We start from the raw sequence: 23,619 nt of genomic DNA, 5'->3' as shown, positions 1-23,619 counted from the left end.
TTGGATGCAAAGGTCTGCAGAATGCTCCAGACTAGAATAGAACAGACGTGAAGGCGAAACAACTGTACATATATATGTACTGCATCGCCATTTAACTTAAGGAACGTGTCAGGCAAGCCAATCCAATTAGCTCGATTGCGAATTGATTCTCTGTATACATTTCTCTAATACTCTATCTCCTACTTTGCTACCTACATACACATTTATATATATATTCTGTAAGGTGTTGCTTTGATCACAAGTACTTGAGAATTCCCAAGCATGAAACTAATTTCACTTTAACCATCCTCCAGTGTATCGTATTGCGCATTTTGTTCGAACGTCACACCCCCACACTCCCGAGAAATAACCAACAAAATGTCGATACATCCAATATAAAGATAAAATATCTGCTGTTAAAAATCGCGAGCTTATTTTTAATCCGGATTTGCGTCTTTACTTGGAATAAATACCAAATTTATTTTTTTTTCTATTATTTTAAGATTTTTTTTTAATTTTCCGATTGAAGAATTTATAGAAATATTTTTTTCTTATTTATTTGACAGTTTGGAGAGTCTACAGGTTAAAAAAAGGAAAAAGCGTTGACTAAGGCCATTTTTGACACTATTTTTAATAAAAATATTTTTCCCGAGTCGTATTTAGTACTTCATGTCACTCTTTTAACCCTTCATACTTTTTTTGCCAGAAAAATGATGAAGCAAACAATTTGTATCATAATTGTAAAAATATGAAATAATTTCATACCTCTGCATGAATAAATTAAGCTGACAAACAAGATAGTTTAAAATTTTAGGAATAATTTGAAAGGTAGAGTAGAACGAGCCTCGGGGCGTGTTTCAATGAATAAAATAACAGCAATATACTAAATAATAACAATATGATAATTTAACGACAGTAATGCAATGGAGCTTTTGTTGAGATAATGTATTTGAAAATTAAATGCTAAATAATTTGTCACAGATACAGGAGCGAACAGTACTGTATACGGTTTACGACAGTAATAATCAGAGGTCAGAATGCATAGAATAATTACGTTGGTATTCATAGCAATGTCCGCGCATCGTCCCGCTATAAAGTACAATTTCTTCGGAGCTTATTGCGAGCCCGAAACTGCGTGGGGAACGGTCATCTCTTCAGTGTTCCATGTTCCATTTTATATATTATATATTCTACATCTATATCTATATTTATTAGCCTTTTTGTTCCTTTTTAATCCCGCATAGTGGCATTCCCATTAGGTATCTCCGGGTGGGTCTCGGTTGCTGAAATGCCACCGTTTATTTTGCGCCGTTAAACGAAAGTACTAAAAATAATAGAACGTAAAAAATAAATAAAAGGAGCGAGCAAAAAAAATTGTTTTTTACTGCTCACAAAATACTTGCTACCTACCGCAAACAAATAGCGAATAATTAAAATTCTACTCAAATAATTAAAATCATCATGATATAAAACATTTTTTGTTCTTTATTATTATTAATTTTTTAATTACTCCATTTTTATTTTTATTCATGATGGTAAACTTTATTATATCTCGATTAATTTTTGTTACTTTACAACTTTTTTATTTTTTTTTCCACAAAATTTTAAATGAAAAATTTTTAAATTAATTTTGTAAAATTCAAAAAATATTCACGATGTTATTTCAAATAAAAATTAACAGTAATTTTTTTAGATATAGAACGAAAAAAAAAATTAAACACAGTTTTAAAAAATTTTAATTGAAGAATTGTCTATCGGAAAAAAGTAAATAATAACGTTGTAAATTTAAAACATCGGTGACAATTTGCCAATTGGGTAGATGAGATAGTCTGTAAATTGTTGACCCAACTTCACTATACTACACGTTTGTACATAGATATATATATAGATAAAACGACAATACTACAGACTATATACACAGTATTTGTGTTCAGAAATGAACTTGGCAAATTTTTATGAATTTCCCTATTTTTTGGTCCGACGCCAACTGTACTCGTTGGTCATTTTAAATATTCAAACTTTTTACTTCCTTTTTTTAATTTACCTCTACTCGGTTTATATATACGTAACTATAGAGCAGTACTTGTCATTTTACCCGAGTCAGCGTCATGGAGTTATGCAGAATGCACGAAAGTTTGCATCGATTTAACCTCAAAAATGGGATAGACAATGCAATAAGGTCCTTACGGCGCCAGACAAATAATCATTTGAATTATGCGGCAACTTTTTTTATTTAAATTTATTTTTATAAAATTCGCGAATTAATGGGCCGCATTCAACCTGCTCGCGAGAGTTAAATATTTAAAATTTTATGGGTTACATAAATTATATGTATCGTGGAATTTTAAATTTAAATGAAAATTTCTTGGAATTGATTTGAATTTATTTACAAGTTTGAATAAAAAATTTAAAAGTAACAAATTGAGTGAAGGAATGTTTATTGAAGGCAAATAAAAATCAGTTATTGGCGCGATTGAATAAACTATTGGTGTAAAATAAACAGGACAGCGACTCGGCAGTATAAAGTAATCGTCATCACTCATCAGGTTTTTACAAGGAAAGAAGTGAAGTAAGGACGGCGTCTGGGGATGAAAACTGGCGCACGGATGTATTTTCTCATGCTCGTATATTCCGTGTAAATAAGACGTTTAAATAAAATCAAGCTAGCTTGGCGTGACGCCGGGTGATGTGGGAGGACAGTAACAGTGGCATAGCAGGATGGTATTATATATATTTATACATACAAACGTTATTGTGAGTGTTTGTAGGATGAGGATGAGTGTGTGTAAGCGTAGTTATGTACAGAACCGAGCCGAGAAAAAATTATAGCACCCAGTTGAAATGTATAAAATGTTTGCACGGGTATGTAGGCCGCGCAAAGCGTGAGTACCTAGACGACGGAAATTCAATTTTATTAGTCTGCCTTTACGTTTGAATTTAACCATTTTGACGGATGAAATAAATTATTTCTTTCTATTTTTTTGTTTTAATTTTTTTTTTAAACATGTACAAGAAAAAAAATGATTACAGTTTCATAAAAATTTACAAGCGTAAGACCGTTGGTAGAAATAAATTAAGCGAAGTGTTGAATAGTCAATAAATTTATTTCATTCGACCGAAAATCAACAGCTAATTCACACAAAAAATTTATCTGTTTCTGAAAAATGGCGTCATCAAAGAGAATAATATTTCTGTGGTAGAAAAAAAAAAAAATTGGCAACCGTCGGCATAAAAGAATTTTCCGAAAAAAAAATCTAATTTTTTTACTTTAACAAATTATCAGTTATCATTGATCTTGTAGAAACGGAATAAAATTCGTTTTTCCAATAAAAAATGACAGTGGGAAAAATAAGTCAAAAGTGTGTGCCAAGAGCTTGGCATCGTGCTCCTTTTACTCTACCACTGTTGGAATTTTATAAGATAGATTTGCTTCCCCTAGTCGGAGCCATCTCATCCTTCAAGGAGCACTGACGTATATAGTTAGTTATCTATGCATATATGTATACAGTTACAAGAGGTTGGATCAAAAGAAAGATAGTAAAAAGTGATGGAAAGGATGAAGAAGAGCCTTCGGCAGCCAATATCGTCCAAGTGCGATTTAGTGATCAAGTGATCCTTCTTTTATGTTCCAAAGGTGAATTTAAATAATGGAGTTCCCGCTAATTTGCTGCCAACTTCGCTTAAAAGTATAATCTATCCTATTGATAAAACCTTTCTTGTGAAATATTATATAATAACAAGACTATATCGTTTGTAGGCAAGTAATATAAGCGTTATCTCATTATTTATACCAATCATCTTTTTATTATTCTGTCCCGACCTCTAGTTCTTAATTCATCACCCATCTGCTTGATAATTACATCAGTAAAAAATTTAATCAATCTTTCTGTTGTAAATTAAAAAAAAATCAAAGTATCTAGTTGTAGACTTTAAAAAAAAAATCGCGCTCTTTTAATATAACGAATGCCATTTTCAAGTCTGGTCACAAGAGAAGTGTCTACTGACGCCATCTGTCAGTCAAACGAGCAAAGAATAATTTTCGCGCTTAAAGGACATAGTGATGTTAAAAAATATCGAATCGACAGTAAATTTTCTATTTATATTTTTTATATGTTTTCAATGCATCAAAGTCTTTTTAAATCAATCCGTCAATAATGTCAAGTGTTGACCTTTTTAGTTGCGCGCAGTATTGATTGCTTTTTTTTAGTACACAAACGGGAGTGTCGATGTACGTTTGTATGTCTGCAGGTACAGGCATTAATTGTAGATGTATCGAGCACGCAAAACAAAATTCGTCTTCTGTCCTGTCAACTGTCACCTTCGGCGACGTACTTTTTTACTCAACACGCTCTCCTTTCAACTCAATCGATCGAACCTCGATTATATCGACAGCTAGTCACAATCTAGAAATTTATTACATTAAAGTCTGTCAATATTGTCTTATGTACTTAATAAACTGAGGAAATAAATTAAATGAATTATTTGTCAATTATCAGAACTTTATAATTAATGTTTTACTAATTTTTTACCGTCAACATTTCATATTGTTTGAGCTTAGAAATTTTTAATAAGAAATCAAGCTTCCGATAAATTTCAATTAAAAATGAAATAACAAGCCGGGAAAAACAATAAAATAAATCTTAGAAGAGTAATTAGCGAGCTGTCAGTCACGCGCGATAGAATATTTCCGAGGTATTTTAAAATAATAACCACTTAAAATAAATTAATATAATTAATTTTTCAGAAAATAACTAGTTGAATGAATGTATGTCAATTAATTAAACCGGAGCACGACATATTAAACCGGTGAATTTCTCGACTAATCCCACCGGAATTAGTGCAACAGCACAACATAAATATACCCGCGGATAATTGCAGACGTGGTCAAAGGCCTTGAATTCACCCTCCAGTGTGCTCAGATACACTCATAATAGTCACGCGTTCCACATATAATACCGAGATATTATGTGTCGAGAAAAAGAGATCTCTTGATATGATAAACAAGCGGCATGCAAGCAATAAGTTACCGCACAGAAATTTGACATCATTTTTCATGGACAATTTAGAGGAATTGTACAGCTTCTACGAATTTTACTCGTGATTTCAGCTACCGTACGTAATATTTTTTCCAAGAAGCTTTCAAAACGTGAAATTCGAAGTCATTGTACTGCAAAAATTCAATAATTTGCCACTTTTAGAAATTATTTTGTAGCAAAAACAACGTAAACATCGATTTTTAGTCAATCAAAAATTTTTAATCGCTACCATTTTGGAACTAATCGACCGGTTTGCTTCAAATTTGAACTGGATCTTCAATATAGCTCTACAAAGATCCTCCTTCAGTTTTACGAAGATTCCTTCGAAATAATGGCTAAGCTGAGCCAAACAACGACGAAATTTTTCCGCGTCAGAAACAGAGGACAAATACAAAAGGTAAACTTCCATGAAATCAACCAAAAAAAAATCTAAATTTCTCGAGACCTGGCAAGCTTTTAGCATAAGTACATACGGCGAAGTGTATAAAACGCCTAGTGCCTGTTTCTGGTGTCGAAGAGCTTTTGCGTAAATTGCAGAATCATGTGCGGCACTCGCGAATAGTGATTCCAAATTTAAATGTATTTACGTTTAGTTCTAGTCTCTAGGCTCTAGGCCCTGGATCCTAGTCTGGTGAATGTATACGTCTGCCCCTATGTACACCTCTGTCTATACATAATACATACACGGAAAAGGGTTTTAACACGAGCTTTTCACATTTTCTCGTGAACTGAATCCCTCTCTAACTCAGCTCAGTTTTCCATGCCCTTGAGCCGCTCATGCTCAACTCTGGTGTCGTTGTCGCTGTCGTAAACTCACCCTGCCTTATAAACACGTTGGTATATATTCGTACAAACATATATATATGTATATACTAGTCTCACTCACTCTTTGGAAGCCCTCATCACCCGTCCATTCCACGGCTCTATTTACTAAATTAAATTATCCATACAGCATTTCCATTAACACAATATCTGTCAAGTGTACAATGGAAAGCTGAATAAAGCTTAACTGAGCTTATCCTTATATAAATATATAGAGTACAGAGCATTGTTTTATCTATTATTCATCATATTTGTTTGTTTATGCACTTTCATTTATTTTGCCTCCTATACCGTTAAACCGATGGTTATTATTTTTCGAGTTAATCCTTTGACATTTGTATTCATTTTATAAGATCATTTTGGCCCGTTGTTTGTGATGAATTTATTGTTTTTCACTAAATATTAACCTTATATAAGTGATTAAATCAACCAGTCGAACATTGTTTTAGAAATATCCGAAAAATTTAACTTAAATAACTTATAAATTTTTCATTAAAAAAAAATTCTACTAACAATCAAGAGAAGGTTATTTAGAATAAATCGCTTAAAAAATATTTAAAGCATCCAAAACGTCGACATAAAAATTTTTATCCGTTTTTTAACAGATATAAAATTCCCTCTATAAATTTTTTTTACAAAAGCACTTGACATTTTTCCATCAATCACGAATATGGTCCATGAATCATGAATTATAAATTATCATTGATGTCATTAATTAGCGAAGCTATTGTAATTAATTGTTATTGTACCGATAATTGGTGTAAAACAACGAGTGCTGGATAATTAATAAAACAACGACAAAGAAAATTTTGTAACTGTTGAAAAATATATATATATATATATTCCGATGAAACCTAATGATCTGTTTGCGCGATTGCACTTTTGTAGGGTGAACACCGACAATCACGTGTACATTACTCCACACACATGAACAAACACCGCAGGTGCCGATCGTTAACGTTGAAAATCATTGACACAATTACGCTGCGATAGAGTGCATCCTCAAATATATAATATTATTGTTATTATTATTATTATTTTAAAAAATTTTACAAATTAGTAAGCTTAATGAACGTTTTTCGTTAATTGTCAATCAACTAGTATTCAAAAATAATCGTTTGTTATCTGCTAATTAATCCTTGTTCTATTTCCACATCTTTTTTCGCGGATATTTTAATGAAAGAAATTCATTTGTAACTGGATTAAAATTTTATACCAATTGTTTGGTTTTTTTCCGAAGGAATTAAATAATTTTGGTTGGGTAGTTAGTTAGCAAAATGATAACAATAATTACAAGTAATCTGTTAAACGCTTATTAAGATAACAATTAACAATTTGAAGGCAAGGATTTAAAGTTTGGAGCTAGTACTCAAGCAATCGCTCATTAAACGGAAAATTACAATCAAATCTTCATGTTCTATTATATTATTTTATGATATGAATCGCAGAAATAAGTTGACTGTGATTGTCGCTTTGATCTCGCGACTTTGACTCCGGATAATTAATTTTAAAATGAACCTCCAGCAGATATTTAAGATAAACAGGAATTTCCGGGCGAATAACTCTGTCGTGTCTGCGCAATTATTCGGATATATATATTATGTATGGATATAGGAATTATAACCATTTGAATATTTATGATTCCTGTGAATTGTTTTCTGTTTAATACAATACTGTTTCGCTTCTGGTTCCGCTCGTGTATTTATATTTATATTTTCAGCACATCAATGATACTTGACCAACATTCGCAATCATAAAATGTATTTTCGTCTCCAAGCTGTTATACAATTCAAATTTTAAGAATTTTAATATCCTATATATTTTATTCTCATGTCGGATCTATTAAATGTATTTACTTTATTTAGCTCTACTTGTTTGCTGGGATATTTTAAAGTAAACCTTGATACAAATTTATATGCAGTGAAAATAAAAATGTGTGTTACGAAGAGAAGAAACGCTTTAAATTGATGATACTTTTAAATTAGTGCTGATAGATTCATACTGAAAATATTGATAAATCTGACGCTGTTGTCGAAAAAAAAAGTGGTTTAATTTTTTTAACGCGCTTTTATCAGTTTTATCTGCATCTGTGTGTCTATCTACAGACCGGAATTATTTAAATGTAATTTATACAGACTTAAAATATCTGATTAGTTGAAATTTGGTCAGTTTAATATTTTAATAACTTTATCTGATTTTTTATAGTACTAAAAATTAAATAAAAAATTTTTTAAATGATTTTCTATAAGTTGAAAATTCAAAAAAAATTTATTCTATTGAATAAAAAACCTTGAAATATTTTTTTAAAATATTTACAACGCTTTTTTTTGCAGTAAATAAAATTTTGTGTTAACTATTTTTATTTTGAACTTATTAAAATATCATTTAAAATTTTTATCTATTAGTTTTATCCTAAACTAAAAGTGATTTTCTCATAAACATATCGTCAGTAATTAATTTAAAAAAATTATCCTATGAATAAAAAATCCTCGAGTATAAATTCACAAAATAAAAGTTTAGTATTCAAGTTCAATATTTATAAATTTGTGTCTGAAAGTACCTCGAATAAAAATAAAAATAAAAAAAAGAGTAAGAGTGAGAAAATAAATAAATGCATAAAAAATAGAGTATCTCGTAGGACGCAATTGCAGGCTTGCTGGTCGAAGTTGCATGTTTAAACGATATGTTCATAGTAGTATCGTGGCACGTTCCACGCGCCATGGATATCTATTCGTCTCATGTGTGCTGAATAAAATATCTTGTGGCGGTTATTGCATTTTTGTTTTGGTGTGCGCACCCTCACATAAATACTGCAAATGCACATATACAAACACACTATCTAAGCACGTATCCATACAAATGTGCTACCTTATACATTACATCGATATTTTTATGTCTATAACGATAATAAAAAACTAGGATTAACGTTAATCCGTCTATACGTTATATTTGCTAAAACCAAATTTATATATTTATTTATATTTTTCATTCTGTTTTTATTATGCATTACCGGACCTGAATAATCCATCAAACATTTTATACCACAGGAGAAAAATTTTAAATAATATTCGCTTAAATAAAACATTGAGTCTTTGAAGTTGCTTTAAATTTTAATAATCTTGGAGCTTTTCATTTTTATTCTTACGATTTTACTTTAAATAATTACTAGAGTCGCATACTTAGAGCTTAATAATTTATTTTTATCGCCCTACAGAGTTGAAATCTGTCGTTAAAGAAAAAATTTTGTCTTTCGATAAATAATTAAATAAAAATATTTACTAAGAATTTACAAAAACTCTCAGTGTATAAAAATCTAATATTTAAGTTTCAAATTAAAAAGTTTCTGTTTACTTGCAAGTAAATATGTTACTTTGAAACATACTACCGTCATCCAATAGACTATACTTTGACATAAAAATTTAATTAAAAAAATAGCGACTATTAATTAAAATTACATATTTTTTTTTTAAATGAAATAAAAAGGATCTAAAACTGTACTCACCAAGAAAGATAATCCAATTACTTGATCCTTGCTCAGTGCTTCAATTAAATGGTCTATCAACGCAAGCACTCTCGAGACTCCTTTCCTATTAAATATTGATAAATTAAAATCTTTTAAAGTTATAAATAAATCATAAATAAAATTATTTACTTACCTCTTCATTTTGATTTTTATTTTTATTTATTCTCAAGTAAATAATAAAAAGTTTTAACTTTCTTGTAAAATTATAAACCTTCACAATAATTCGTTTCATTCAACAATGCATTTTAATTTAAAAAAATTAATTAAATCTCCTTCATTCACTTTTTAATTAAAATCCACTTTTTCAAGATGAAATTAAAAACTCGCGGCAATTTCAATGTTAAAAATTTAAAAATCACTCACAGTTTATTTTTATTGATTTCTTTATCAGCACTGTAATCTTTCGGGTTGAACTGCAATTACTTATGCAAATTCAATAACACTTAACCAATAAAACAAGCACACAGATAACACAATTTCACTAATAAAGTTATTATTAACAAATTTAAGAGTTGCAAAGTCCAATCTCGAGCAATATCGTTACAAGTTAGGTCTAAGGTCCACATCGCGACTATTCCCAAATCGTAACTCATGCACCAACTTCCCTTAAACTTTCACAAACGCGATTATACTGAGTTTACAGATCGTTTAACACAGTAATTGAGTGTACTATAATAAACTTTTTAATTATTCCCACCTTATTTGCTCAAATTTATCATTATACACCTTTACGTATTTAGTATGTCTCTTGTTAACGTTAGCTTCAAACTTTTTTTTTACTATTTTTATTTTTACTTTTATATTCATACTAAATTCGATTTTAACCATTTTTTATATTAAAATTTCCTAACATAAATTTAATAAAGAAAAAATACAACGTCACTTCTTAATTATTGACATTTTTTTAGATAAAAACTCATCAAGACCTTTCATTTGAATACATGAAATTTAATTTAGCTGTCACTTGAGAATTTTTTGATTTTCTTTAAGAAAAAAAATTTGTTGTAAAAAATTGTTTAAAAAAAATTGCATTTTTAATTTATTAAAATTCCTACAAGTCCATTTTTTTAATAATTTTTTTTTCTATAATTTATTTATTAAACAAAATTTAAAAAATTGTGGTGACAGCTACATTTAAGGTCATTTTGAATTTTTCTATATATTTTATATTTTTTTAATAATTTTTCCAAACTAATAATTAAAAAAAAAATAATAAACAAAGTGTCAGCTAATTTCAGCGTTAAAATAATTATTAAATCTTATTTTTATATAAAATTCAGATTAAATCGATTCTATTTTATTTTAAATGACATATGACATATACTATACTAAATTTCTTTCTATTTAAAACCTGACCTAAAATTTTTACGCATTTATAATGTTTACTCACTCTTTAAAACCCGTAAAGTTATTCTATTATTCCTATTGTAATAATAAAATAACCACCAGCTGTGTGCGGTTAGTCGATTTCACGCCCGAGACAACAATCCCTGATAGCCAGCGCTTTCTCAGTAAGTGTTGACTCCCAGCAGTTACGGTTAAGTTATACATCAAGTTGGCGGTAATTCTTCACTCAACAACAGTTGTAAGCAAATTGACAGAAATCTACGGCCGCAACTTGAATACAAGTTAACAATCAAACTTGTAGTTAAATTTCCTTTCAACTTTACTACAATTTGAAGGAAATACTTGTACAACAAGTTTTGACGTCTATTTGCAGAGTAAGTTATAGGTAACTAATAGGTAATCGCTCGCTTTGCCAACTCTTTCCGTCAAGTTTGCTTCAAATTGCGGACGTAGATTGACAGTAAGTTATAGGTAAGGTGGCTATCAGGGATGACGCAGAAATTGTCGGTACAAACCAGTTCTGGCCTGCCGGCGGCCATTAACTGCGCAGTTGCGCGAATTGGATGCGCGCCCGTTTATACCGACATTTGCGCGGGATGTGCGCCATCTTACCAATGACTTGCCAGTATAACAGAAGCTGTTTCAATATGGCCGCTCAAAGTTGTCAGGATCTCAGTGATGTTCTTAACACTTGCTTATAAATAAAAATTTTTCTACCGTTTTTTAATAAATTTTTTACATAAAATAGTGTTGTAAGTAGAATTAACATTAAATTTATTAAAATGTGAGAATAATAAAATGCGAATAACGAAAAACGTCCGGAAATCAACGAGAGTGTCTAAATAAATAAAGCTAAATACAAACGGTGAGTCAATGCTGGAGCTCTGTCTCAGCACGAGTTATTTATTTATTTACATTAAAATAATAACAATTATTAATTATTTATTTATCAAAATAAATAATTAAATATTTTTCTAGACAATTTATTAATATTTTAATTTATCAGTAGGTGAGTGAACGGTGTCCTGGTTGTCACCGGTCTAGTCTTATCTGAGAAGCTCGAAATTAAAATTTTAGTCGCTCTGAGTGGAGCTGCGATTAGTTGCAATAGCAATCGCAAGTAAAGTTGATAGAGACGGAAAAGCCATTCCTCTGTCTTACTCATTCACGCTGTCACTCTCGCTTCTCCACTCTCTCCCTTTCTCTGGTGGATTTTTTTCACCCGGGTTTACTCAATCCCGAGTCGCGTGGCCTAAACGCCCCCGCACTATTACTAACATTATCCTTTTATTGTCGTTTTTAAATTTATTTTACGTGAGTTTGTTACATTGACAGCAACTACTTGCTCTCTGATATTCATATTCATATTTATTATGTTTATGGTCATCATTTTAGTTGTTTACAGTCGGAGTATTATTTATTAGGACTTTTATTGAAGATTTATTTTATTAAGGTTAATAACCTTTAGTTTCACTACGGAATTAGAATTATTTATTGTTTTTTAGCTTATTGTTTCGTTTTAAGTTCAAGTGATCTGTTTGTTCGTTTTATGTTACGGTGGAAATTGCTGATTTATGACAATTTTATTTTATATCAAGCTTGATGATTTTTATTATGACAATTTAATAAACATTTGACAAAATTTTATTTATTTATTTTTTTTTTTTAATTACAAGTTAAGAACTTAAAAAATTAAATTGATATTTTTTTTTAACAATTTATTTTATTAAATTAAGAGAAAAAAAAATTTTTTTGAAAAATGATTGATGTCATTTTTTTAAATTAAAATTTACTGATTTAAAATAATTTTTTTTTGATAATATATTTTATTGAATTAGGAGAAAAAAAAATAATTTTAAAAATTCATACAGGTGATTTTTTAAAATTCTCTGCTCCGAAATTTTTTACACTAATTTTGTTATTATTAAAATCAAAAAAATTGTCAAATGCATTTTAATTAAACATAATAATTTAATTATTTTAAAAAGCAAAAATTGATTGATGTCATTTTTTTTTTTTTTAATTAAAATTTACTGATTTAAAATAAAAAAAAAAAAATTTCAATAATACATAAATCTATTTTTTTTTATAAAAATAATTAAATTATCAAAAAGAAATATTTTAATTTAATAAAAAAAATTTTTAAATTTAATTTGAGGCAAAATACATAAATAAGTACACAAAAATTATTTTAAAATTTTAAAACTAAAATATTTAATTAGTATAATAACTTATTTAAAATACAAAGAACAATTTATAGTTATACTATTTTAATTTATCTTAATAATAAATATAAATTGGTATGTTCTACCGAGACTAGTCAAAAATAACAAAAATATTTATTAAGTTGAAATTAAATTTTATTTTAAGCGCTTAGACTTAACTAATTTCACTAAATAATTATTCTACACTCAATTATTCAATAACCCAAACTTATACGTCGAACTTGATCTATATAATTAACTAATAATAATCAAAATTTTGATCTCCAAAATTATCCGTTAACTTTTACTAAATAATGAGTATAACTTCATTGTAGTCTACAATAATTCATTTAAATCGTTCAGCAATTAATAACAATAATCCAAAAATATTTATAAATTACAAGTTAAAGTAATTACAAGCAGTTATATTGTCGTTGAATTACCTAGAAAATAATAAATCCCTCTGGACAAGAAATTATAACTTCCAGCAAGATGTAACTTATGCTAATTGTTAATTTTCTCAACTTTTCTTTTCCACCTGTTACTAATTTATTCTTATTTAATAAATTCTTAATCTCTAATTTCACCATAAAATAACCTTTACATAATTTATTTTTTTACTAAAATTTTAAAAATTAAACTTTATTACTTGTCAATATAAAAATTGAGAATATTAAATTATTATTGGCATTTGAAATAAAAAAAATAACGATCAATTTAAAAATATTGAACACAATATTTATAAAGCACTTTATGGAATTTATATTATAACACAATAAAAAAGATAATAGGTAATTTTACCTGCATGCTCTATTTACTGCAACATCATATCAATTCTTTATTTAATTTATTTCGCGTTCAATATCAGATATCCATGACAGCTGACGTTTTATCTCTCATATCGTCTATTATTTAAAATGACTTGAACATATAAATATAATACAATATTATTGATACAAATTAAATTATAATTTATCTAAACTTTACTAATCAATTAAAATTAATTTTATGTTTCAGACGGAGCTTCTGTATCAAACATTATTTAATCTGTTTTTTAGGTGAGTAATAATTATTATTAATTACAATTAATATTTTTATATTTATTACACAGTGAGTAAAGTAAATTAAATTAAATAAATTAAATTAATTATTAACAAAGTAAAAAAACAAGTAAAGAAACGTAAAATTTACCATCGCAAAAATGAAAGCGTAGCATTGTATAAATTAAAAAATTTAACGAGTTTAAATTTTAAAATGAACGGAGCTTCTATTTGTAATTAAGTCATTAGAGTAAAAAGAAAATACAAATGACTTGCAAATTTACTCTTTATACTATTCAGTTAGAATCTTTTTGATTAACAATTCTGTTTAAAGTTAAAAGTTTCGTGATATAAGAACACTGCTGGGCATGTTACGTGTAAAAGCTCATCGATTCAAATTCAGGCTTGTCTTTTAACGTTTTTTTCACTCTCTAATGCCCGTTTATTATTTTATCTTCGCTATTGTGCACTTTATTATAAATTATATACAAAAAAAAAAAAAAAAGGTGCTCGCAGCTTCGTAATTTTTTAATACTCTCTTCTTTTTTTAATTATACATAAATGTGTATGATGTGTGGATTAAATACTCTGCCCGCATTAACTTGAGTATGAGTATGAGTATTTATACTCTTATTTTATTTTTCGTACTTTTAATAATCCACATGGCCGTACGGCGTCTAACCAGATTTATACATCAATCACACTTCAGCATAACAGGCATCTTTGATGCATATACTCTACTCGAAATTTTATAAATGTTTTCATTTAAAATTTTCAGATATATTTTTAGTAGTTCAATCTTTTCATACAATTAAAAATATTTTTTTCCCTCAATTAAAAGGTTGAAAAATTCTTTCGTAATTTTTTTTGTGATTAAAATTAAAATCAAAATTCAATTTTTTTTCATTTTTAAATAATTAAAAATTTATACTGACAATTATTCGTTACATTATTTATAGCTAATTTTTCGATATTGAATTACTTTGACATTTAACTAGGAATTTAAATTTATTAAATTGAAGTTATTCTTAGTGAGAATTCAACTTCTTCCTTTTATTAAATATAAAAATCTGACTTCCTTGCGGTGAATTAATGATATACAAAAATACTTTCACTTAAAATCAAATCACTTTGACAGTATATCTTGACAAATTTCAATTGACTTCATAGATTTATAAGAAAATAATAAGTTATCTTATAAAATTTATATAAATGTGAAATATTCATATTAAATTCATGTTAATGTATATTATTTATAAATTTCCAAAATAATGGGACATCTAAATTTAAAAAACTTCCATCATAATTTTTTTGAAAGAAGCACAATTCTTTCTTCAAATAACCTTTGAATTATATTATCAATCTTTCTAATAATTTAAAGCTCCGTCATCTTACCAAATTAAAATATTAATAACCGGTTTTTAAAATTCAACTAAATTTTCTTAATTATTAAAATTTAAACAATTACATAAGCTCATTAAATCCCAACAAATTTCACTATTATACCTTACATAAATAATTAGTCGTCGTTATCACGAATTATTTATTGGCTGTCTAATAAACTTATCTTTAGTAGGCGTCAACAATCTGGAAAAAAAATCAATTAGTGTCCGCTTTAAAAATTGTTAGCATAAAAATTCGAAGGCAAAGAAGAAATTTTTTTATCAACACCAACCAATTTTGTTTCTTTCTTGCCGATAGGCAATTTTATCGCTTACCGGTAAGTTATCATGAAAAGTCCTTCTCTTACCGACGAAATAAAAATGCTTACCTCACGAGCACCTCGGGGCTCTTTTTTACCCACTCAAGTGATAGAAACCCTCTTAAGTAGTCAGGTCGGCGTTTAGTACGACACCGACTGGAAATTCAGGATCAATATTAGCAATTCCTAATTTTCTGGGGAGAAATAAGCGGGCAGACTCTCGTCCCTCGTTTGAAACCGAATTGACTTCTGGAAAAAAGGAAAAACTATGATAGCTGTGAAAATAAATAATTAAATAAATTCCTCTTGAGGTAACTTTGCAGATGAAGCATTTCGAGTGTAAAATAAATTGTGTAGCTCCGAGGAATGAAAATGATAATAATAAAGAGTATGAAAGTTGGTTAGTTATAAAATAAGCAAATGGTATTTATAAATTATGTGGAGATGTATAATGTATAAAGCCTGGGAAGTTGAATTAAAATAAACAAAATAAGTAGTTGGCACTCAAGTTAAAGAGGCTCTTTCTGTTTCTGGTTCTGTGCTATTTTGCTCGCCGGGATGTGGAGTACAGTTCCAGTTAAATATAAAAGAGTGAACGTTGAAGAGTATCCAGGATTGGTGGAGGGTAGAGGAGGGTAGAGGGTGAAAGATGGAGGACTAACTGACCGCAAAGCGGTGGGTATTTTTTCATTTTTTTCACCTTTTTCACATCGCGGATCCTGTTCGTTCGTTAGCTCCTACCAGTGAGTCAGTCCATCCAGTTTTCTCGAGTACTACACTATTTTTATTTTAGTTTTGGTCCTTTTTCGCTATACATTTACTTCTATTTAATTTTTATCCCCTTAGGTGAAATAAGAGTTGGGATGGTTGTTTTTATTTTGTAATCACAGGTTAGGTAGAATTTTTTAAAAATAAATTATTATTTCAAACTCCGAATTTTTACCTTAAATTAAAAAATTTAATTAATTATATCACCATTATGGTTTTTTATATTTTTATTAAAAACATAAAAGGTACGATAAAATTCATAGAGAGCTTTTCTATAGAAAATAAAATTTTTTTTTTTTATCTCCAATTTTTAACTTAGAATTTTCAAAAATGTATTCAATCAATTTTTTAAAACAAAAAAATTAACTTTCATTTAAAAATTAAAATAATTCTCAATTAAAAGACGATTCTTATGTGAATAAATTGAATGAATGCCCGAAAATTTACACCATACTTAAAATAATTGTCACGTTCAACAAAATATATGACGGACTCATTAACTCTTAGGAAGTAGAAGTTCCCAGGTAGGAGTAATAGTAGAGAAAGGTATATAAGTTTTTCTCCCTTATTAGAAGTCAGGGGTCGACATTTAATTACGTAATGTCAGGTGCATGTTGAATTCGAATAAACATGGATTGAGGCTAGTCCACATCTCACATCTCCAGGTTTTCTCTATGCATCGGTATACACTCCAACACTACAATACTTGTTACAGTACATAATAGCACAGTACTTATGCGGGCACGTTTTCCGCCAAAGTTAGGACGAATGAGATCCGAAGAAGTGCTCTTGATATGCGCGATATCTGCACCCACACCGATACTTCGTCGTATCTAAGGCATATAAATTATCAAATGTATTTGTAATTACTACTCCGGATAGTTTCCGAGACAACATACAACTGTGTTGCGCACTCAGAATGTAATATTCCCTTTTACTTCTTGTCTGTAACTCTACTCACTACTTACTACTCACAAGTACTCATCTCCCCCTTCCGCTCTCAAGTCCCCTTTTGTTACTTCCAGCTTTTACTACATGAGCCGAGAAACTCCTCTTAGCCCTGATAGCTGCCGCTCGGGCGCTAATTAATTAAAGGATCTCACCAAACAACGTTCAAGATATAACTACCGAAATTTTTTATTTTTTTTTAATTTGCAAACTTTTTTGGGGTTTGTTTGAGAAAAAAAATTTTTTTTTCATTCAAAAATTTTATTAGATTTAAATTAATCACTTTTGGGTCTCAAATAAATTTTTTTTTATTATTTAGGAACTCAATTTAAAAAAAAAAAAAAAATTATATTAATAATTAATTTACACTTGAAATAATTGAAAGAAATTTTAATTTTCCATCAAACAATTAAATATAATGAAGCAATTATAAAAAAATTTTAAATAATTACACACTGTCAATAAATATTTGAACAGCTGGTTCAATATATTTCGGACATGATTATCAATTAGCGATTAATTAACAACAAATAAAAATCCCGCAAATTAACAATAAAGGGTGGAGAGTGGGGGTGAACATCAATATTGATTTTGAAGTGTATCGGTATGCAAACTGATGGTGATTTTACCTGGCAATCCATATTAAATTTAAGAGCGATCTAGCCACTATTGTGTCGGCGATATTTTACCGGAAACTGGATCAGAGGACGAGGACGGAAGGGAAGGGAAGGCGAATTGCTAACCAAGGGAGCGAGGGCAGGAAGAATGCAACGTAACGCATAACGCAGGGAAAGGTTCGCGTGCATATGACCTATACGCATGAGATTGTATTTGCGTTTGGCCGGGCAGTTACGTACTCCAGCGATAATTACATATCGACTGTATACCACTGTACTGCGTATGCCAGCGGTTCCAGGTATTTTTTAGATTGCGGTATAACGAGTGCAGTACTCCGACGGGCGAGTCTAAAGTTAATGAATTACGCGACTGCGAGTAGTCTCCGACTGGCCTTTTATATTTAATATAAAACTGACGATACTATTCTGCCGACCACTACTCTAATTTTATTTTATTTTTTTCCCTTTCATATTTATTCTTCCAATTACATTTAATTCATGTGTTATTTTTTAAATTTAATTAATATCGATCTTCACTTTTGTACTATTATTTTTATTCATATTCAAGCCCGTATTTTTTGCTATTGCTAACTTTTTTCCTTCAATGCCTTCGATTTATAATAATAAAACCCTATTGTATAAATTGTTTGACCTAATTTAGAATTTCGAGTGCCCTTTTTATTTTTTCTAGCCACTCGAAAATTATATTGTCGATTTTTTTTTGTAATTCAATTAATTTCATTAATTTAAATTTAGTAATTTATTAATTTTAAATTTAATTATTGAAAGACAGTTGATAAATTATTCATTTTTAATTTTTTGAAGCATTATTCTAATTAACAGATCGATTGATGATGTTATTTAATTTTTAATTCCAGAGAATATGACCTGGATTTAATTTATTTATACAATTTTACCGTATAATTATTTTTGAAATTTAAAATACATTAAAATTTTGATTTTTCATAAAAAAAAAAATTTTTTTTTTAAATTACCGAGTTTAAAACTTTCTCTTGAAATAATTGGCCAATTCTGATTTAAACTTCGTCAGTCTAGCTTGTTATTAAATCCATTTAATTGCAATATAAAATCTGATCAACTTAACTTTAATAATTCGAAATAATTTCTCGTGAAAACGCCCATCAGAGTGATGTATCGCCGGAAAAAACTCTTTGTTTAACTTCACCACAGTTGTTATTATCCCGAGTTGTTTTTTCCCATTATTTAAAAAACTTTTTCCAACAAAACTCGTGCTTTATCATGTTTATTTGCTTATTAAAATTCACTGTAATTAATACCCACCAGACAAAAACATACAATATTTTCTGAATTAATAAATTAATGCCAGTTAAATATAGCTCTAAAAAAATTTATCATAGTTCAACAATTTATCCACCACTCAACAATTTAAAAAAAAAAAAAAAAAAAAAAATAAGCATCAATAAAACCGAAAAATTTCAGTTGAAAAATCCCCATGAAATTATATTTCCTCGCTTCTATTTCGCTTGGACATAAAAACGGCGTTATAACGCCACACAATAACATACTAGAGCCCAGCCGGTGTTTTTTCTTTTTCATTTGTCACCGACGGACATGTTTTACAAATGTACAAAAGAAATGAATAATAATAACACCGTAACGTTCCTCGGTAGCCACTAAGTCAATTAAAAAATAATTAACTTTTATCAAACATTCTTCATTCTGGTGTATAAGTATTTTTTCATTTTTTTACTTCATTTTTTTTTTTATTGCCATTCTACTATTTTTGTAGCGAACTCATGCACTCGTCCGTGTAACTCTTGTATGACCAGTCTTCTGTTACGTTAATAATTTATTACCCTCTATACACGGAGAAGTACTGAATTACCTTCAACCTCAATTATAAATTTTTCCTTCTCGATATTTATTTTTAAAAAATCAACCTCAAACTTTTGATCGAGGTTTCAATGTTTGATCTGACATCGCATCAAATATTTATTGTACTACCTTTAGATTATCAAAAGTATAACGTCAGTGTCACTACTTCAATGTAAAATTTATTTTTGTTCAAATGAAGTTACTTCTTGAACGAAGATAAAAATTGAATAATTAACATTCTCTATTTTAAATTTAAAGAAGTTGAGCAAATACGTACTTCCGTATTTAAAATTTATGAGGTACATCAATATATGCTTTATTATTAAATTATACAGAAGTACTCGTACAGAAATGTGATATAATACCAGCGGACAGAAATAATTTAAAGTTAACTCATTGCAATTTAATACAGAAATCCTGGGCAATATATTATATTATTATATAATAATATACAATATATAAGTTTGATTTAAGCCACTATTGATTTACACTTCGGTAAATCTTCATAAGATTGGTCTACACGCTGTAAAAATAAAAGTGTTTCAGCTTTATCGCACAACGGTTTTGTCACTCTTTCATGTGGCCGAGTTTTATGACTTTAGTTATGTGACACTAGTCATAGTCATAATATAATCATAAAGATTTAAAAAAGATATTGTATAACATTAGTATTGCACTTGACGTCGCACAATAACAATAACAATAGAAATAACAATAACAAATTTATTGTTTATTATATTTTATCCATGGTGCTTTACTACGTGATCAAATATTCTATTTTATCGTATTGCTGAAGATGTAATATTGTTACAGGTGTTGTAAGTGCTAATAATAATTGCACGTGGTTTGAGATATTAAATTAGTAGTAAAAAAAATTTTTTCTTAGCCTGGGAAAAAATTTTAAATTCGGAAAATATTAATTAAATTTTAGAAAAATTGTCTGGGTTTCTTTTTTTTTTAATGAAAATAAATAAATTTGATAAATCATCGAACAAAGCAGCGAATCGACCGTAATTGGAAAAATGGTGGACTAATGATAACAACAAAATAAAATTATCAGTCATTGAACCGTCAAGTGTATAGCTCAGATTCAATTACCAATTACTTTGACGATACATTTCTAGTGGTAGTTTGCGCCTGGGAGCGCTTTACCAATTAACGATGGGATCACATTTCTCACAGCCATTTGGACCATGAATAACAACAATAAATAATAATTTCGGCTCGCCAATAGTCTCTGGTACGTCCTGTAATGTATAGTACTCGGTATATATCGCTTACAATAATGATAATGACAATAAATAGCCATCTATCTCTCAAATTATACAAAATGTTACAAAGTAATAGATGTGATATGACAAATAATAATTCAACCGATCGAGCTCCCGATGCCTGAACGCCGGTGATTTATCTTGTAATTAGATCCCACCTTCGGTAATAAATGTCGAATATTAAAGAAAAAACTATTGATTTATTACGATCATTTCACCGTTTTTATGCGTTTAAACTTCATTTTCGGCTAATTGAGTTGGTATTTTTCATGAAATATTTCCCTCATTTTTATGCTCTGTGCTTTTTATTATCACGGATTTATTTTTCAGAATAAAATTTACCCAATAGTATTATTCTATTATCCATTGAAATAATTGTCAGTCGTTTTATAATTTTAATTATTTATCTTTGGGAGGTAAATATTCAACTGAGTTTAATTTAATGACGTGAAATTTCTTGACAAGCTTAAGGTCAACTTTACGGATTCGTAAAACTAAATATTTAATGGGCAATAATGAGTTTGTTCTGCGAAATTAGTTGTAACTTATTTATAGCCACTAAATATTTAAGTTATATCTAAATGGGATTTAACTTATCACGAATGGGGAAAGGTGAAATTAAATGGGGATGTTGAGAAAATAATAATGGGATTATGGGGCTTTAATCAAACTTAATTACTTTACGAGTTGAATTTTAAGATAACATCCCCATTAAAATATATTATTTTAATTTATGTGTCGCTTTATTTATTTTTAAAATTAAAATTGATTTTTTTTTTTTTTTATTGTCAAAAATAAAAATAAAAATAAATTTCAATATTTGCTTCAAAACATAAGATAAAATTACAGAAAACAAACTTGAAATAATATGATGATAGTTCGAGAATTGAAGCCCTAAAATAATTTTTCCATCGAGCAATCTAAGTACAAAAACAAATTTTCCGATCGATCGACCTCAAACCAATACCCCTGCGTATTTTTAAAAAATTAAAACTTTTTATCGGGGAAAAAAAAATAGCGATATAAAAAATTTATCGAATAGTTGGTCGCGTATTAAAATAAGTGTAGCGTGATATAAATTATTCCGTTTTGTTTTTTTTAATTCTATTTTTTTTTCTGGATAGCCCGGTCTAGCAGTTGCGGGTAGTTTTGTTTGTCGAAAAAAGTTTTCAACTGTGTAACAACCGTTCTATAGTAATTCCCGGGCATGTAGCTAATGTAAAAGTACATTTCACAGAATCCACTTAAATGTCAACACTCCGGGCATGCAACTTAGATGAGCGCTATATTTACAAACAAATATACACCTACGTATATGTATATACATCTGTATTTGCTTAAGTTACACATCCCTTTATCACTTTTATCTCCGGTGTGTAGCGTTTCAATACTCATACTAATACTAATAATAGTTTCACTTTACTCAGTATGTTTCGTTCTTGTTTCTGGAACCAACGGCCCGAATAAAAAACAAATATGAAATGAGGTCGGTGTCTGATCCAACCCGACACCAGACATCCAGTGTATGCTTATATCAAGTAGTGTTGCCTAAACTTTCTGTAACATCGCGATGATTGGCGTAATAACGGATAATTAGCGAAACAGTGTCGGGTATTCATTTCGTAAAAAGTTTATTGTTATTTTTATAGAAAGTGCTTCGCGTCGAAACTTTGACGAGGTGTCTATCAAAGAATTTGCTGAAGAGTTGATGCCTAATTACCGACTGCCGGTAAATAGAGTTTTCAATGCCGCTACACGACGGCTGTCTGCAATTCAGAAATGTAATTTAAGAGAGAAAAATCCTAAAAAATTAACCGCGATTTAATGGAATCATTTATTTATAAGCCAGCGAGTGGGTTCTGGGAATCCAGCATTAAAACAAAGTCGGGAGTTTGGGCGCCAGTGTGTATCAAAATTCTGGTAATCCAGGAGGTGCTATCCGGCGTGTTGCAGCTGGGTTCGGAGCCACGACCCACTCTTTCTGGAGTGCTGCTGGCAGACGAGAAGTTGGCATAAAATACAAACTACTTGCTGGGTCCTCCTAATTCTACTCCGGGAGGAGGATGAGGCGGAACAAGCGCAAGGATGATAGCGCGAGGCATCATACTATGATTTACTTCTCAAAGTCTCGAAACCACAATCTGTAAAGCTTAGTAAATCCACGTGAACTGACACCATGAACAGATATCTCGCTTAGTTGTGGGTGATATTAAAACTCATCCGTTTCTGTCGTTACTCGACTGTCATATCATTTTTCTGCAAGCTAAATCCAAATTTCATCATCTTCTATGAACAAAGTCTTTACTTATTACTCCCTTTCGAAGATAAATATATACTGAGTGATATTAAACTGGATATTAAATTTTTTTATCACTTTTTTTTTTTGTTGATAACTGCTCAGTTTTATTATAAAAAATTTTTATTAATATTGATGTTGAATATTTAGGGCTGAAAATTATGGAAATTTGTGGAAAAATTATCTGATATGACCAACTTTTATTTCTG

The 23,619-nt window shown here is 29.2% G+C and overlaps 2 protein-coding genes across 4 annotated transcripts in view; one reads left to right on the top strand and one right to left on the bottom strand.

Annotated features, from left to right (window-relative positions):
• LOC141527037 (uncharacterized) overlaps positions 1-9,796 on the bottom strand; it is a 155,303-nt gene extending 145,507 nt beyond the window's left edge. The window contains exons 1-2 of the mRNA XM_074242280.1: positions 9,494-9,796; positions 9,340-9,424 (exon numbers count right to left, since the gene is read on the bottom strand). The gene's annotated coding sequence lies outside the window, so the exon portion shown is untranslated. The remainder of the gene's footprint in view (positions 1-9,339; positions 9,425-9,493) is intronic.
• A 1,566-nt stretch (positions 9,797-11,362) lies between these two features.
• Lar (tyrosine-protein phosphatase Lar) overlaps positions 11,363-23,619 on the top strand; it is a 179,121-nt gene continuing 166,864 nt past the window's right edge. For 2 of the 3 annotated variants that reach the window (XM_074243102.1, XM_074243099.1), the window contains exons 1-2: positions 11,363-11,572; positions 13,929-13,969. The gene's annotated coding sequence lies outside the window, so the exon portion shown is untranslated. The remainder of the gene's footprint in view (positions 11,573-13,928; positions 13,970-23,619) is intronic. The other variant, XM_074243100.1, reaches the window with a different exon arrangement.

Source organism: Cotesia typhae, unplaced genomic scaffold (assembly GCF_013202065.1).
Source record: "Cotesia typhae breed Kobodo isofemale line unplaced genomic scaffold, CoteBio_Ctyphae contig_4, whole genome shotgun sequence".
Classification (NCBI taxonomy): Eukaryota; Metazoa; Arthropoda; class Insecta; order Hymenoptera; family Braconidae; genus Cotesia; species Cotesia typhae.
The sequence above is the reverse complement of the archived record's forward strand: the minus strand, read 5'-3'. Positions and strand labels throughout refer to the sequence as shown.